At 35.4% G+C, this 14,385-nt stretch overlaps 1 long non-coding RNA gene across 2 annotated transcripts in view; it reads left to right on the forward strand.

Annotated features, from left to right (window-relative positions):
* LOC116419828 overlaps window positions 1-14,385 on the forward strand; it is a 62,453-nt gene that overhangs the window by 18,887 nt on the left and 29,181 nt on the right. Inside the window, exon 1 of one of the 2 annotated variants that reach the window (XR_004230140.1) lies at window positions 10,451-10,501. The exons of the other annotated variant lie outside the window; for it this stretch is intronic. This is a non-coding gene — a long non-coding RNA (uncharacterized LOC116419828). Of the gene's footprint in view, window positions 1-10,450; window positions 10,502-14,385 lie in introns of those variants that run through there. 2 annotated transcript variants of the gene reach the window in all.

Raw genomic sequence — 14,385 nt, forward strand, 5'->3', positions numbered from 1 at the left:
TGAATGGAAAGAAACTTTTTAAAAGATAACTTTTCCCAGAAAGGTAGGTAGCATGGGGCTATGGAAAAAGAGGTCACCATGGAATCAGGAATGCCTAGAATTCATGTCTTTTACATACACTGACTTGATATACTATCCTCTATCACATAATGGTCATGTGATCTTGGACAGTATAACCTAGCCCTAGTAGAGAAAGAGCTACCCCTGGGGGTCAGGAAGACCTGAATTCAGAACTACTCTCCCTACCAAAAATTGTCTTTTTGTTGAAGCAGCTAAGTGGCACAGTGCATGAAATGACAGACCTGGAATCAGGAAGACCCAAATTCAGATCTGGCTTAGACATTTACTTGTTGTTGAACCTAGGCAAGTCACTTAATCCTGTTATTCCCCGTATTGTCACCTGTAAAATGAGCTGAAAAAGAAACTGTCAAGTCACTCAGATATCTTTGCCAAAAAACAAAACAAAATAAAAATAGGGTCATGAAGAGTTAAACACAGCTGAAAAAAACTAAACAATAACAAAAACAGGGAAGTTCATGCATACAAATGTCTTGGTAGACTCAAGTTCCTCTCAGCTAATTAGGATCAAGGCAAAATTGACCAATTATGTAGCATAGGAGCATGGTAGAACATTAAATGATGAAAATTAGAAATGTAGGAAGTGTCCTATAAAATAATGTAGAATAAAGTAAACAGAATCACTCCATCTTAGCAAGCCTTTATTTAGCTCCTGCTGTGTTCCAAGCTCCAAATCAGGAGAATAACAACAATAATGTTAATGAAAACACTAATGAAAGTGGGGCAGCTTTCAATAATTATTCTGATCTTGGTCCAGAGCTGGACATCCTCTCCTCTCAGTAGAAAAGCTGGGGAGAGGAGGGGAGCAGATATAGTTATAGAATTATTTGTCCTTTTTAACTGTATCATCACTATCAGTTGGATTTGTTACAAGAGAATGCGGAATAATTGATTTCCCATTGTGATGAGATTTGATTCAGGGCCCAAACTGCTAAAGTACCACATTAATGCCTAAAAAGGACTAATTCTGGGCAGTTACCAGTGCACAAAAATGGAGAGAACAGATAAGAAGTAACTCTGGCTTTACTCAAAGACTGTACTCTTAGCAGGACACTGGATAAATTCTTTTGAATGATTGTCTTTATTGATATCAAATCAATACCTTATCCTATATATGATTTGATGATCACAGGGTATTGTAATATAAAAGAAAGGCCTTAAAGGCATGTGGCATAGATTTGTCACACATGGTCATATAATTTACAGCTGATATGGGCCTTATACATCACCTAGTCTAGCTTCATTTTTTCTTTCATTCAATTTTGTTCATGTCTTTTGCTCATATAAGTCATTCCCAACACATCCCATCAGCTTATTCCCATTGAGCCCTCCCTTGTAAGAAAGAAAGAGCAATTAAAGAAAACTGACCAATTATGACCAATATATCTCGTGTTATAAATGCAACAGCTTTTACCCATAAGTTTCTTGCTCACCTGCTTCTTGTCCCCTACAAAAGTGATCCTATTCTCCTGTTTTCAATTGTTCTTTATCATCTGATTACTGAATAATGTATTTAATAACCAGCAGCTAAATAAGGAGAGTCATTTTTCCTTTTTTGATTTACAGGAAGTGATAGGGGGTATTCAATCATTCTCAAAGAAGAAACAATATTTTATCATTAGACAGATGGGTCCAAGAACCCTGAGAATGGTAGCACTTCCCAGACCACCAATACTGCTTCCAACTCAGTTTTTACAGTTGCATCCTCTGGAAAAGGGGAGAGGCAACAAGGCTAAGCAAACAAAGAAGCACCATGAAAAAGAGGTGGGGGGCTGTTTCTCCAGGCAAGCCAAACCATGAATGCTATTTTGATCACTATTTCCCCTAAGAACCCAATGAAGACAGCCCTGAACCAAAGAGCCTTGGAAATAGTGATTCCAGTGGTCTGAGTCATCATCCTAGTAAGCAGTCATTATGAAGATGCAGCCTGGACCTGCTACTTTAGGGATGGAAACTCAGTAAAGTAAGGTCTTATCACCAAAGTCCATGGCCCTGTCAGATGTTAAAGAAACTGAGGTGATATTACCATTGGAAATGATATTAAAGAGACATCTATGGGATCAGGAAAAGCTTCCCCAGGATGGGGACAAGGAATAATATGAACTTATCTTTGAAGGAACTGTCTGAGGCCAGATTTGAACTCAGAAAAAATGAATCTTCCTGACTGTAGATCTGGAACTCTATCCACTGCATAACCCAACTGCCCTAAAATGTTTTGTATTAGTTATTGTTGTTGTTGTTGTTGTTGTTGTTGTTGTTAGCAATTGATTAATTGGAGAAGATAGTGAGTGAAAGAAAAGAGTACAAAATGACTACAAGGATATGAGTATGGAAGACTGGAAGGATGGCAAAGACCTCAATTATCATTTCTTCATCTCAGTTGTCCAAATTCATCCATAGATACAAAATTTGAAAATTATACCAAACACCAATCGGGTCAAATTTTTTCTTCCTATTCCTTGATGGCAAACTTCTCCATCATTCTTTAGTTTGGAAGTCCCTTTTGTTAAGTTTGGATCTTTCCTACCAAAAATCATCCTTACCACTGCAGTACAGTCTGGCTCTCTTTCTGAAAGTATGAAATTATAGTATCTGTATTTCGTTCAGTTGCCCAACCACTTAGAATATCTGTCATTTTCTAACCAAGGTCAGAAAATGACAGACAGTACTTAAACATATAAATTTTAGGCTTTCACATTCCTTAAATGACCACCTATCATTATAGATATCATAATTTAATTCAAAGTTCCAAAAGTAAGCACATACCTTACAATGTGCAAAATTATTCTTTCCAGGAGAACTGGAGTGCTTATTTAGCAGACTCGAAATGAACATCAGTGAAGAGGTTCTAGAGCAAATGCTTTATTCAGAGGGTCATAGATTTGGAACTTGAAGGGAACATAGGGATCATCTGTCTGGTTCCATTTTAGAAATGAAAACACCAAGGCCCAGAGAAGGACAGGGATTACTCTAAATCGTGTTTTCTCTTTAAGAGCTGGGGATTCTGTTTTTGCCTTTCTTTGTACTTCCAGTGCTTTGAACTATTCCTGCTCCCTCCCTCCCTCCCCCACCCCCAAAAACAAAAGAAAGGGTTCTTAATAGAAACTTGTTGAAGCAAAATGATTTCGGGAAAAGTGGGAAAGATTTACATGAACTGATGCACAGGTAAGTGAGCAGAACCAGAAGAATGTTGTACAAAGTAACAGCAATATTGTACAATGAAGATATGTGAATAGCTTAGCTAATTGTACAATGAAGATATGTGAATAGCTTAGCTATATTCAGCAATACGTTGATCCAAGATAATCACAAAGGACTAATGATGAAGCATACTATCCATTCCAGAGAAAGAATTGATATTGTTTGAATATAAACTGAAGCATACTATTTTTCACTTTCATTCAAGTCTTATACAAAATGACTAATGTGGAAATGTTTTACATGATTGAACATGTATGACCTATGTGATTGCTTACTATCTCAGGGAGCAAGAAGGGAGGGGAGGGAGAGGTAAAATTTGGAACTCGTATCATTAAAAAATATTTAAAATTGTTTTAACATGTAATTTGTGGGGGATAAAATATGTTCAAAAAATAAAAGTTTATTAGCTGACTGCTTCCAAGTCCACTGCTTACTTTCTCCATTGATTGGTTCTGCCCATTTGACCTTAACCACCCTATTCCTGGCACCTAGAAATCAAAAGGGACCTAAAAACTTTCATTTCAAAGGGAATCCAATGCAGTACAATATTGTGTACACAATACAGTACAATATAATAATACAACACATGTATTATTAATTTCCTATAAGTGTTATCTGAAAATAGAGAGTTCTGTCCAAATTTAGAGAGAGTATCCTCTATTTTGTCCACATAAATTTCTTTCTTCAAATGCTTGGAAAATCTAAAGTTCCCATTGGTGTCAATAGTGGTGCCCCCCAAATCATAGTAATGTCACCAAGAAGCAACTGTTGAGATTAGTGGGAGCTGAGACAAACTGAGAATAAATAAGATATAAAGCAGTTTCAAGACTCTACAAGTACACCAAATGGAAGGCCCTGAGATTAAGGAACCATGATAAAATTTTCCTGTTGGGGGTATGATTTTATTGGGGTCTTAGAGAAAGTCATGGATGCCAGAAAGTGAAGATTAGAATGGACAACATTCCAGGTATGAGGGACAGGCAGAAAAATATGGCTAGAATTGGAAAATGAAGTGTCTGTCTCTTGGTAGAAAGGTAGTGGACTGGATCTGGGAAAGAGGGAACAAAGAGAAGTAACAACCACAATGATCAGGCTTGAAGGTTGTGAATTTGGGTAACTGGAAGAATGGTGGTACCCTCAATAGAAACAGGGAAGTTAGTTAATGGGGTCACACTACATGATCTGTGAAGTTCCTTTCAACCCTGTTTCTATTTAGCATATTTGTATATCTTGGCTTTTCACATACTTTTTTTATTCATTTGTGAACACTGAACAACCATTTATTGAGTATCTTTTGTATGCAAAGCATCATGCTAAGCCCTGTGTAAGTGCTATGAATGATGACTAGGATGGAGTCTTTGAGGACCAGCCTTCCAGACACTGTCTTTATATCTCATATTTGTAAATTATCCAAAGACCTAAGAAAAATGTTTGCTCATACTTCCATATCAAGAGAGGTACATATAAGTAAAGTAAATGAATATTGTACATAATTTGACTCTTTGCCTTTAATCCCTTAGCCATTTTTCCATTACCTGACACCCTAGCAAAGAAGGGATGACACAAAAGCATTATGGGTAGTTTTCCAGGTCTGGCTGGTGCATGGAGATACATTAGAAAAGCAGTGATCCACAGCTAAATGTCTATCTACTTGAATATTTATGACTGTTTATAATTCAAATTTAAAACAATATAATTCAAAACAATCTTTAATTCCAAGAATTTTGGTCTTTTGATTACCTTAAAGTTTGCCTACTAAGTGGTCTTTTTTTTTCAGCCATAGAGACTATGAACTTTAAAGCTATGAATAGGGGTGTAGAGGCAGGGGTATGGACCCAGTTCTTACTAGCTGGAAAAAACCTATTGTTAAAATTTTCTACTTCAAGTCAAAGTTTTATTTATTGCTTTGCTAATTGTCTAAATGTAAGAAAATAGTGTAGAAAAATGAATAATGCAGATTAAATTTTAAAGTGTAATGTCCATTTTTCAGAGAGCCAATTGTTAAGCATTTACAGCATATCCCTAGAATGTGATCTATTGCTATAAACCTAAGTACTAGAATAGAATCAAAGCTCTCTTGCAGAGTGAGGTAAATTGGTAGATGAATCAAAGAGGAGGTAGATAAATTTATCCACTCATACAAGCGATTCAATAAAACATAGATCTGGAAAGAATTGTGGGGATGAGGAAGCTTAATCCTCAAGTTATAAAGATGAGAATATTACAAAACAAAAACAAAACAAAAATTACAGTTAAGTAGTATAAAAGCTGTAATTCAAATCCAGGTCTTAAGATTAAAGCAGGATGCTTCCCATTTTATCTCATTGGATTTGTACACTGGTGAACAGGTAGGATCCCTCCTGATCCCCCACTGAGTAATCTAGGATTAGAGGCATTAATCTCACAAAATAAAGAAAAATTATGCCTCTTACTTGGAAGGAGTTATACCTAAAACAAATTTAGCCAATAAACTATTTTAGACATCTATAGGATAAGTAATCATAAATGATACATGAACCAAGTAAAAAGAGATATATTGGTTTTATTCATTTTCTTATTTGCAGGAGGAAAAAAAGCCTGTTTTTTTTTCAAAATATATAAAATGTGAAGTAGTGTGCATTTATTTACAAGCCTGTAGGAAATCATCTTGGAGATAGGTCTTTTCAACTGTATTTTATCTGGTAATTTTGTAAGAGACTAAGTTTTTTCTTTCTCAGAACTAGCTCATACTTGTTGTTCAGTCCAAAAAGGGGAATGAGTCAGAGTCACTTAACAGTTTACAAAGATTATTACTACACATATTATCTGAGAAGCTCCTAAGCTGGAGCAGTGAGCCAATGTTTTCAATTTAAGGGTGACTATTTTTAGTATTTGTGGCTAAATTAGGGATTAGGAAGAAATACATAGATCAGGATGTTAGGGGAGTGGGGATTCTAGAGAAAAGACATCAACAAACAAAACAAATCAGAAAGCAGGATATTTGCTATTCTTTAGATAAGTTAGGAACTAAAATGTCTGCTGCTCTTTCTGAATTGGTTAAGAGTTGCTTCAGCAGTTGCAGTAATCGCTGAGTACATTTAATGCTTACTTGCAAAGGGATCACTGATATGTAAAGCAGCCCTGAGCTTCAGAAGTCTCCTGATTGACTGGTTGCTGTGCTACTCCATTGTCTCTTTCCTCTGTGAAAAGGGAAATGCTAGAATATTTAATCAGTTAGTACAGACATTATAGAGCTCATATCCACATTGTCATGTCCAAACCCTCATGACCTCATTTGCAGCTTTCTTGGCAAAGGCACGAGAGTGGTTTATCATTTCTTTCTTCGGCTCATTTTACAGATGAGGAAATTGAGACAACCAGGGTTCAGTGACTTGCCTAGAAGACCCTGAATAAATGTTGATTAATTGATCAGACTAGTTCCAAATCCATCTAACTGTCCTATTGTTTAAGTCTACATCTCTCCCTTTTATTCAAAATGATAGTCTATCAATTATGGTCAAATATTTTGTTGAAATTCAGATAATTCTATAATATTTCTTTTATCCACCAGTGAAGTAGCCATGTTGGTAAATAAAAAGAGTTTGCTCCCATATGACTTGTTCTTGATGAAATGATTTCATGATGATCATTTCCCTTTCTAGATGTCCACAAGACATTCCTTTAATAATGCATCCCAGGATTTTGACAGAAATCAAAGCTAAATTTACCAATATATAATTACAGGTTTTATTATCTTAAAAACAATGGAATAACATTTCCTCTTCTCCAACCTTATTCTACTTCTTCAGATCTCCAAATGTCTTATAGAGATAGCTGACATCTGCCAATTCTTTCATTACAGAGAATGTAGTTTGTCTGGGCTTAATGATTTTAATTCATCAATAATTCTTATTTTAATCTTTCTAACTATCCTGAGAATTTAATAAATTTTACAAAGCATTTTCAGTAAGTGAATAGCTGGTCATTTCAAAATATATCTTTTATCCTTTTTAAAGAACTTTAAGAATCAATGCTAGTCTAGCTGTTGCACTTAGAAATAAATAAATTCAACCCCTTGATGTAGCACTGGTACACAATGAGTAATACTAGCTTTGTGTTTCTTCATCAAGAAGAGAAACTGAAACCATGATTGTTTATTTGCTCTTCCTAACCCTGATGAAGCTTTATATGATGTCAATGTAAAATTATTATACATTATTATCAGATAATGGTGCTCACATTTTTGTTCCTTATTATCTTAGATTCTTCAGAAACTCTTTGGCACAACTTGGAACTAGAATAGTTCTCATTTGCATTCATCTAAGTATTGATTTGTTCATGAAAAAAAATGCTTCTATGTCAAGTTGAATTCCCCTTTTCAACAATTCTTTAATGACTTTGGCTAAATCCACTTGGTACTTTTGTTTGTAATATCATAAAATGCTTCTTCAAAGAAGAAACAAAAATCCCCTTTTCCTCCCCCTTTTCCACCTCTGATATCTCTTGGCTATAATTTATTCTCCCTACTTTTCTCATTCTATCCAATAGGGAATTTCTCCATGGCTTTCAACTCATGACAGTAATAAAATGGTGATAAATGAATACAATGACTTAAGAACCCATTGCCAAAAATTTAAAACCCTCTGGGGACCTTTTCAGCTCTTTATATATAATTCTATGATCCTACAATCATTTGAGACTAGTCATAGAAATTAACATGAGATGGCTACACCAAAAAAAAGATTACCAGGAGGTAAGAAATCAACTCAATTTAACTCAACTCAATTCAATAGACTTAAAGTATAATCTTTCCCACAAAAGGGTTGAGTTGTTCTGGGTTCAAGTGTAGGGAAACAAAGTTATAGAAAAGCCCATCTATACTAAGGTCTGGCCTTGTGTGACTCAAAGGGAGGCAAAATAGAAATTTTAGCAGATCCTCTCTTGACTCTTCTCTGAGGGAAACTTCCTGCCTGGATAGGATGCAGAAAGTTAAGGCTAGAAGCTGCCACTCTATGCATCTCAAAGAGGAGGAGGACCAGGTTAGAATTATGTCTATTTTCTCCACAAATATTATTAGTCTAGGAATACAATCAGGTACAATATACCTTTTGATTAATTTGTCATGGCAGAGGGCATGAGAGAGGAGGGAGGAACCTTAAGCTGTATATTCAATACTTTATTCCTTTCTCATATAAGTTCCACAATGAACATACATTGTGAATAAAAAAGAAAGCCCTTCATCCAAATCATAACAAAACAGAAATCAGAGAAGATATACATAGGCAAATATATTCCAGACAATACAGAGTGAAGGAGTGCTCCTATTGGGAGTAAAGTAACTTCAACAAAGGAAAAATCTTAATCTCATCAGAGAAGAAATTTCCCACAGTCTCTGGAGTACTAAGCTGTGGCTACAACTATGACAAAGACTATGAGGTCCTTCTATAATTTCCCAAAGTCTTTTCCTTCAGCAATCTGAATTGCAGTTGGCCTCTTCCATCTTTTTCCTTGAAGATGGAAGCCAGAAGTGCCCAGAGTTACTTAACATTTGAAGGCTCCTAAAGACTTGAAGCTTAAAGAGTCTTATATAAGACTAAAAAAGGCTGGAGATTTCTTACTTTCACCAACTCCACCATGTCCCTAATGAGGGACATGTGTGTGTGTGTACATATATGTGTATGTATGTGTAAGGAAAGCGAAAAGGAGAGCAAGAGAGAGAGGGAGAGAGGGAGAGAAAGAGACAGAAACAGAGATAGACAGAACGACAGAGAGTGAGAGAGAGAAAAAGAAAGGGAAAAAGAGAAAATGAGAATGAGAGAGAGACAGACAGATACAGAGAGAGACAGAAAAAGAGACAGAGAGAGAGGGAAAGAGAGAGAAAGGGAGAGAAACAGTAACCCAAGTAATCCATCACTCATATTCTTTCAGGAACTAAAAGTCTGGGAGGAAAGTATTCAAAGTTTTCAAAAGATTTCAAAAGCATATGTAGAAAATATATAATACACTCTCTGAATTGAGATTCACCGAAGCTCATATAGAATCTCAGGTCACCACCATTTTTGTTATGTACTAGTAGGAGGTAAATATTACTGGGAAACATGAGATTGCCAAGCAGATTTAACTCATTGTCTGAATAACAGTTCAAAGTCCAGGTTTTCTGTTTTCAAGTGTAGGAAGATTCCATCAGTGATAATACTATCCTCAAAACAGGAAGTGTCTTCTGCGGCCAGGAAGCTTCCATTCTCTGGAAGCCCTCAGATCCTGAGGACAGTCACCCATTTCAGGATTATTATTCAGCCAGCTGACATCATGGGAAAGAAGCACAAAGCAAAAGAGAAAGTCAGGGACATGCAATTCAATCTTGGGTCTATCTAGGCAAGCACATGTAGTCACTGACATATGTGCAGTCACCCTACCTGGAGAAGAGATGGGGAATAGAAATTCTTGGTGAATTGGACTAAATTAAGTGAGTTATTCCAAAGTCAGACCTCAGGAGACAACAGAATCCTGAGAACAAATCCTACCTCAGCTCCTTGAACTCCCTGGGCTTGAGTCCCCTCATTTGTAAAATGAGAATGACCACTGAATTCCCTTCCAATTCTAAATCTATGGCCCTAAGAGAAAGAGTTGGAACCTTTGATCTATTAAAAGGGAATTCTATGACTCTTAGTTGAGGAAATTCTACCAATAGAGATTGGCAACCTCTAGTGTTAAATAATTGCTTAGAGTACCAAGAAGTTAACTGACTTTCCAAGATCATACAAGTATGTCAGAAACAGGATTTGAACTCAGATCTTTTTTTATTATAAATTTAGCTCTCTATCAAACACAATAGTTTCTTGTGATCCTATGATCCCTTTTAGATAGTGAAATTAATTATTGCAATCTTCTGCTCAGAAGTCTGCTAAACCATATTGCTAATTCTAACACTTTTTACTTGTGTGATATTAAGCTGTATATGTAACCTTTCTGAGACTCGGTTTTCCAATCTGTAAGGTCCCCTCTAGCTCTATCTAAAGCTAGTATCTGATGACCATGGCTTATAACTCCTTGTCATTCAAAATGTTTAAACCTTTGGTTCCTAGAATTTAAAAGTTTGGAATTGCCCTATACAAAAATTCAGGAACAAAGATATTTCTATTTCTATCACTAAATGAATACTATATGGAAATGATACCAGTTTTTGTTTCTGTCTCTAGATCAAGCCTGTTTTGAATATTGGCTGCATGCTTCAGAATTTGAGGTACATAAATAATGATTTAATAAAAGGGGATGAGTAGTTCTATTCCTATTCACAGAACTAAAATTTGTTTCCTAATAATACCCTTATAGATACAGAAGCAATTAAATTCCCCAGGAACCATTTGAGCACCTCACAAGCTAGATCAATGCATATTAACATTACAATATGATGAGGAAAGGCCTAAATTTAAATTCCAGACTTTCTATCCACCATCAGGGTGACATTAGGTAAATCATCTCCTCTTCTGTGCCTCAGTTGCACAGGAATTGAAACCCTTAACAATCATTTCTAGTCTAATCTTTTTTTCTTTTACTGAAAGAAAATGAGCTTATAAGACAGTGACTTACACAAGATATTAAGTAACAAAACCTGCATTTGAATACAGATCCTTTGACTACAAGAGCAGTGCTCTGGCCATTTGAACCCATTCCTACTCTTCTTTGTAAAATAGGTTATTAGATTAAGGAAATACTGAAAAATGTTTAACAACTGGGTTCCCAAAAAAATTCAGCACACTTAGTTAAATCTGCATTATTAATATTTTCTTAAGTCTAGACAATCAACAAAATAGGAAACCAAATTCAATTTGTTTTGTTTGTCAATTTTCAGTATAAATATTGCGTTGAAAAAATTAAGAATCAGCTCTCTCAAGTTGATACAAGATGATTCCGTATATTCCTTGACTGGAAAAAATGAGGAACTATAACCACATAAATCAAACACAGAACATTTTAAACATCTCCAAACTAGAAAATGTCAAACAGGTGGGGCAAATAGAAACTAGCCTTTAATTTAGTTATCAGGATCATAGAAGACCTCTGCTACTTCTCAGAATATTGGTGATTTTTAAAGTCATAGAAAGATTGATTAAACTGAAACAACTGATTGGCTAAATCATTTCCCCCAAAATCCAAAGAAAAGTGTGTGTTATATGAAAAATTCAGAAATGTCAGTGATAGAGGAGCCATTGAAATTGAGACATAAGGGTGATAAGAAGCAAATTCTTACAATCCTTTCCACATACATTGCAAAGATTTTAGTTGATTTTCTTGATGCCATTCCAAAAGGGAAACAAAAGGCAATAGATAGAATTTTTATTATTTTATCTCACTTTGTGGAAATACAATTCAAAACTGACCCATACAGATATTCATCATGGAGGTTTCCATGATGATAGGAAATCAATGTGGAATTTTAAAAAAAAAAAATTGATATCCTTCTTTGAAGCTTCCTTTTCCTTTGCCTACTGCTTTTACCATTCTATATCTACTCACCACGTTTTAAGCCCTCAGGTCAAATTTGCTGAAATGGTACTCAGCAACTAACAACTTTTCAAACCCCATTGGAAAATTCTTTTTTAGAGTCAATAAAAACAGATTTTAAGATGAAAATCTGTGACATTATAACTGTCACTTGGCATAATCCAATATATCTCTCTCTAATCTAGCATATTAAATATATTCAGCAAATAACTTTTCTTAGACATAAAACCCAAGATTTATATTTTTTCAATACAACACAAAATAATTATTATGTAATCTGACAAATGTAGGTAATCTATCACGCCAAAAATGGTCTAGAGAACTAGTTGCCCATTAAGGACTTACTGCCCACTCAAGTTTGGGTTTTTTTTGTTTTTGTTTTTGTTTTTGGTTTTGGTTTTGTTTTTGTTTTGTTTTTGATAAATCTGAAGATATTAACAAGAGCTTAGTCCATAAAGAGATTGTGCCTCTTGGCAAGGGAAAAGGTACTGCTCAGAATTTGGACTAAAACCAGAATCTGGTCTAAGGGAATGAGTGAATAGCACTCTCAGACCAGAGAAGAATATAAGGAAAGGTATGAAAATCTGGCATTATTCTCACTATATTCTATTATGTCTGTTCTATCAAATGAAGTTAATGGTCAATTCAAAGAACTAAGTACAAAGTACATATTGGATACCAGCATGCCAACCACTGTATAATATTAAATAGAAATCTGTTGATTATAAAGGTACTTAAAAGAGGTGAAGATACAAAAGGCTTTTTTTTTTCCCCTGAGGCAATTGGGGTTAAGTGACTTGCCCAAGTTCACACAGCTAGGCCAGATTTGAATTCAGGTCCTCCTGACTTTAAGGCTGGTGCTCTATCCACTGTGTCACTTAGCTGCCCCCCAAAGGCTTTTCTGGAAGGAAGGAAGAAAAGAAGGAAGGAGGGAAGGAGGAGGGAGGGAGGAGGGAAGGAAGGAGAAAGGGAGGAAGGAAGGATGGAGGGAGGAAGGGAAGGAGGGAGGGAGAGAGAAAGGGAGGAAGGAGAGAGGAAGAGAGGAAGGAGGAAGGAAGGGAAGAAGGGAGGGAGGGAAGGAGGAAGGAATTTCAAATGTTACCAGTACTTAGATGAGATAGTCAAAAAATTTTTACTGACTAGCAATCTGCATACCTAATTTCCCATTTACAAAATTTTTTCTATGAAAGAATGACAGTTTACATGTGCATTGAACGTGTCCTTGCTGAAGTCATGAGAAGAAAACAGGAAGATTCCAAAAACAATTGCCAGTGTTATTCAATTAGTATTTATTACTACTATGTACCATTTTACTAATCTCTGAGAATATTTTTAAAGGCAAAAAACTTCTTTCAGGAATCATATAACATATAAAGAGATAACTGCAACAACTATGTATAAACAAGAGACATGTAAATTGAGATAATAGACAAAGGGAAGACACTAGCCTTATGGGGAATTAAAAAGTTTAAAGGCTTTTATAGGAGCATAGACTAGCTCAGATTTGAAGGAAGTTGTGGAAATCAGGAGACATAGATGAGGGTGTATGGAGAACCAGTGACTGGGGACAACCAATGAAAGAAAGTGACAGGAGATGGAGTATCCTGTTCAGAGAAAATCAAAATGGCCAATATTATAGGATCACAGAGAATGTGGAGGGGTGTAATATATCAGAAGAGTTACCTGACAAAGTATAGATATATTAAAAGTCTGGGTTGGTCAAGATAATAACTGAAAATCTTCCTCTTTGAAATGAATATGAAGAATCTCTACCATAAACAGGGATGAAAAGTTCAATAAATATGTTGATCATAAAAAGAGTATGTGATTTGCTTAAGCAAAATACCACCTTAAATGGACTTCTACAAGATGTGTTTTATTCATATGTCATTCAATCAATGAACAAACAACTAACCAAGCAACATTTATTAAGCACTTAGTATTGACTGGACACTATACTAAGTACTGTGACAACAAAATGATATAAGCTACTTTTAAAGGTTCAACAAAAGAAATAACTTTGATGACTGCCCGGTTATTAAGATCAAATGAGGCATGACCAGTGAGACATATGCTTGCCAGTGCTGTTTCCTATCATCATGTATGTTGTCCATATAGAATTCAAATAGAAGGCGAAGCCCTCCAGATGCTTCTGTTTGTGGATAATATTTTAATAATTGTATCAAGCCCTGGAAAAATTACAGAACTTCCTGGACAAGATCCATAAGAATCTGGCCTAACCATTCTCCGAATAAAAAACAAATGGATGAAAAATGAGTAATTTCCAGATTATGATATGCAATTGGATGGACAATCCACATAGCAGGCCTTTCAATAAATACATCTTGGGCAGGTACTGTGATCTTTTGCCAAGAACTGCATATGACAGGAAGAGTGATCTGGGTTGCTTTGGAGAGAATATGCAAAAGTTTTAATGCCAGAGTTTACTCTGAAATTCAAAGGACTATCTTTTAAACAACAAAATTATTGAAAGAAAAGGTTTTTACCAAACTTCTTTTATAAAACAAATATAGTTCTAAGGGCAAAATCAAAACAGGATAAAGCAATGAATGAAAACATTAAATCAATTATATTACTTATTATTGGCTCAAATATTTTAAA

The sequence above is a fragment of the Sarcophilus harrisii genome, chromosome 6 (genome assembly GCF_902635505.1).
Source record: "Sarcophilus harrisii chromosome 6, mSarHar1.11, whole genome shotgun sequence".
Classification (NCBI taxonomy): Eukaryota; Metazoa; Chordata; class Mammalia; order Dasyuromorphia; family Dasyuridae; genus Sarcophilus; species Sarcophilus harrisii.